This window comes from Elephantulus edwardii, unplaced genomic scaffold (genome assembly GCF_000299155.1).
Source record: "Elephantulus edwardii isolate Elephantulus edwardi_28Jun2011 unplaced genomic scaffold, EleEdw1.0 scaffold00030, whole genome shotgun sequence".
Taxonomy (NCBI): Eukaryota; Metazoa; Chordata; class Mammalia; order Macroscelidea; family Macroscelididae; genus Elephantulus; species Elephantulus edwardii.
In genome coordinates this window covers 18,423,091-18,427,634 of record NW_006399780.1, presented here as the reverse complement: position 1 = coordinate 18,427,634, position 4,544 = coordinate 18,423,091, and the positions used below count along the sequence as shown (strand labels likewise).

The 4,544-nt window shown below is 39.0% G+C and overlaps 1 pseudogene; it reads left to right on the top strand.

Moving 5' to 3' along the window:
* Positions 1-2,919: 2,919 nt before the first annotated feature.
* LOC102865884 lies at positions 2,920-3,378 on the top strand (annotated as a pseudogene).
* The last annotated feature ends 1,166 nt before the right edge of the window (positions 3,379-4,544 follow it).

The window sequence follows — 4,544 nt, the reverse complement described above, 5'->3', positions numbered from 1 at the left end:
CTGGGATTGTAGTTGCAGCTCCTTGCCACTAGGCCACCAGAGCTCCCCGAATTCCTTGATTTTCAATGCAGCGTTGTATTCCATTGTGTGAATATACCACAACTTCTTTATCCATTCATTTGTTGATGGGTCATTGTTGTTTTTTAAAAATAATTTTTTATTATGATTTTAAGAAAAGTTTACAGAAAACTTAATTTCCATTCATTAATTTTTGAACATTTTCCTCCCTCCCCTGTCCCCAGTTCACCTTTTTCTATAAAAAAAATTAAGTCAATGGGCCACCACACACATCAGCAGCAGCCATGGATCTGTTCCAGTCAATTAACTAGGTACCTGTATTAAAAAGTTCTTAGTGTGGCCTGAACTGCTCTCCCACCTGGAGCATTAGATTGAGGCACTGCTGCCTGGAGGCCTCAGCCTCTCTGCCTGGTAGCTCATGCCCCACCACCTGTACCCCTGAACCTGCCACCTGGAAGACCTGGCTCTGCCACCTGGAGGACTTGGCCCTGCTGCCTGGACACCCACTGTCTGAAGGATGACCCACTGCCATCCCTCTGAACTGTGCCAGGGACAGCAATAGCACAGGTGATGCCATTTTCTCTCTCCTCCCAGGGCTTGAACTGCCTTTAGACCTGGGCGCCTTAGACCCACCTAGCCTAGCTGTAGCAGTTTCCTGACAGAGAAGACTTCTAACTCACAGGTCATATCTCTCCCCAACTGAAACAAGTCTTTACTTTGATGAAAATCTCAGAGAGAAAGTCAGGCAGGGTAGCTTCCTGAACCAAGGTTTTTATACCAAGAGCCTGCTAAGGCCTCAGGCATGAAAAATTCTACCACAGCAATGTCACAGAAGAAGCAGACTACTTCACACACTATGTAAACTCAAAACAAGATGTTACTCCCCCAAAGAGTGACACAGCATCAATGGATTTCCTGAAGCCAGAAAGTCTGATGGAACTTTCTGACAGAGAATTCAAAAAAATAATAATTTAGTACTTTCAATGGGTAAAAGACAAACTAAAAAAATTACTTCTTCAAAGAAGGACTTCTGCAAGCAAAAACCAAGAGGAACTTAAATAAACAATCCAACACAATGCAGATAAAACAAATGAGGCATTAGAGGCTCTGAAAAAACAAGAAACCACAATCCAGAATATAAGGGCCAATGTTTCAGATGCTGTCAATATACTGGAGGGACGTATGAACAGAGTTGAAGAGATGGAACACAGAACCAGTGAAACAGAAGATAGAATTATCACCAATGATCTGCTAGAACAAAAAGCAGAATCAAGAAGGAAGGAAAAAGAAGAAAGCCTAAGAATAATGTGGGACACCTTCAAGAGGAATAACATGCACATAATTGGAATACCAGAACAAGAAGAAGCAGGTAAAGGCACCGAGAAAGTTGTGGAAGAATACTAGAAGAAAACTTTCCAGGCATAATAAAGAATGAGAGACTATTTATTCAAGAAGCTGTGCAAACACTATATAGAATAGACCCCAAAAGAAAAACACCAAGGCATATCATAGTCAAATTTACCAGAACCAAATATCTTTGGATATTGGAGAGAATTCTAGAGCAGTTAGGGATAAATAAAGAGTAAACTTAAGGGAGAACAAATAAGATTAAGTGCCAATTTCTCAGCAGAAAACATGTGAGCAAGAAGACAGTGGAATGACATATATCAAACACTCAAAGAATACAACTGTCAACCAAGAATATTGTACCCAGAAAAACTGTCCATCAAATATGAAGGAGAGATCAAGATATTTTTAGAAAAGCAGAGCCTAAGGGAGTTTGTAAAAACAGGACCAACGTTTCAGGAAACACTGAGAAATGTCCTTTTTACAGAGTGGCCACAGAAAGCAGGATGGGCCAAAGTAACCAGCAACAAAATGATAGCAATAAAACCTAGCTTCTCAATAATTACACTGAATGTGAATGACTCAAATGCACCCTGAAGGGAAAAAGAGTAGCATATTGGATTAAAACAAACAAACAAACAAACAAACAAAAAAACACCCAAAACCAACAAAAACCCATCAATATGCTGTCTACAAGAGACGCACCTGAAAACTGAAGATAGGAAAGACTGAAAATAAAAAGATGTGGGAAAAAAGATACAAGCAAATGGCAATAGCAAAAAGCAGGAGTAGCAATATTAATCTCTGATAAAATAGATTTCGATGCAAAAACCATCACAAAGGACAAGAAAAGTCACTACATAATGCTTAAAGTGTCACTAGAACAAGAGGACATAACAATAATAAATATCTAATGCACCAAATGATAAGAACTGCAAAATATACAATGCAAACATTACCAAAATGGAAAAAAAGAAATAGACAACATCACTACAGTAGTAGGAGACTTCAATACATCACTCTGAAAAAAAGATAGAACTACCAGAAAGAAACTCAACAAAGAAGCTGAAGAATTAAACCACACAATCAACCAACTAGAACTCATAGATATATACACGCTAATGCACCCCCAAAAAGTGCAGTATACCATCTTCTCTAATATGCATGGAAGGTTCTCCAGAATAGATCACATTTTAGGTAAGAAGGCAAGCATCATTAAATTAAAAAAACATAGAAATAATATAAAGCATCTTCTCACACCACATGCTACAAAACTAGAAATTAATAACAAGAGAATATGGGGGGGGGGAAATACCCCTACATTTGGAAGCCAAACAACCCATTGCTTGAGCATGAGTGGATAATAGAAGAAATAAAAAATGAAATGAAAATGTTTCTTGAAACAAATGACAGTGACAGCACAACTTACCAAAACCTCTAGGAAACAACCAAAGCAGTAATTAGAGGTCAATTTACAGCAAAAAGCAAACATATCAAAAGGCAAGGAAAAGCTCTTCCACCAGAGGCCTACACGCCGCCGTTGCTGCCGCCGCCATGTCTCTAGTGATCCCAGAGAAGTTCCAGCACATTTTGCGAGTACTCAGCACTAACATCGATGGGCGGCGGAAAATAGCCTTTGCCATCACTGCCATTAAGGGTGTAGGGCGAAGATATGCTCATGTGGTGTTGAGGAAAGCAGACATTGACCTCACCAAGAGGGCAGGAGAGCTTATTGAAGAGGAGGTGGAGCGTGTGATCACCATTATGCAGAATCCACGCCAGTACAAGATTCCAGACTGGTTCTTGAACAGACAAAAAGATGTGAAGGATGGGAAATACAGTCAGGTTTTGGCCAATGGTCTAGACAACAAGCTCCATGAAGACCTGGAGCGACTGAAGAAGATCCGTGCCCACAGAGGGCTACGCCACTTTTGGGGCCTTCGAGTTCGAGGCCAGCACACCAAGACCACTGGCCGTCGGGGCCGTACTGTGGGTGTGTCCAAGAAGAAATAAGTTTGTAGGCTTCATCTGTTAATAAATAGTTTATACATCTTCAAAAAAAAAAAGGCAAGGAAAAAATGATAAATGACTCTCTAACCCAACATCTCAAACAAATTGAAAAAAAAAAAGCCACAAACCAACAGCAAGAAACCCCTACACCCTATAAAAAAAAATTATAAAAATTAGGGCAGAGAGAAAAGTGCAGCAATGAATGAATGGAAATCCAAAATCTCTATAAATGTTCATTGAAATTAATTAAAAAAATTAGGGCAGAAATAAATGAAATAGAAAACAAACCCAATTTAAACGATCAACAAAACCAGGTTCTTAAAAAATGTCAGTAAAATTGACAAACCACTAACAAAACTAACAAAGGAAAAGAAAGAAAAGACACTACTAATCTGAATAAGAGATGAAAGGGGAAATGTTGCAACAGAACCAACTAAAATAAAAAGGTATATTAAATATATTAAAAAGGTATCATGGAATATTATGAAAAACTATACTCAAACATGAAAACCGAGAAGTAACAAATACTATGAAACTTACAACCTACCGAAACTGACAGACTGAAATTAAACATCTGAACAGACCCATTATAATAGGAAAAATTGAAAAGATAATAAAATAATTTCCAACCAAAAATACCCTGGACCAGATGGTTTTACAAGTGAATTTTATCAAACATTCAGAGAAGAATTGTCACCAATTCTAAATACACTATTTCAGAAAACAGAAAAGATGGATTTCTCTCAGACTCCTTCTATGAGGTAAACATATCCTAATACCAAAGCCAGGTAAAGATGTCACCAAAACAGAATATTATAGGCCAATATCTCTAGTGAACAGAGATGCAAAAATCCTGAATAAAATCCTGGCCAATAGAATCCAACAGTGTTATTGTTGTTGTTATGTGCCGTCAAGTTGCTTGTGACTCGTAGCGACCCTATGTACAACAGCCCTAAACTCTGCTCTGTCTTGTGCCAATCGCACTGTCTCTGACACTCCCATCCTGATTACCCCAGCCACTGAATCAATCTACCTCATAGAGGGCCTTCCCTTCCTGCGCTGTCCCTCCACCCTCCCCAGCATGATGTCCTTCTCCAAGGACCGGTCTCTTCTTATAACATGTCCAAAGTATGTTAGATGGAGTCTCAGAATCCTTGCCTCCAAAGAGC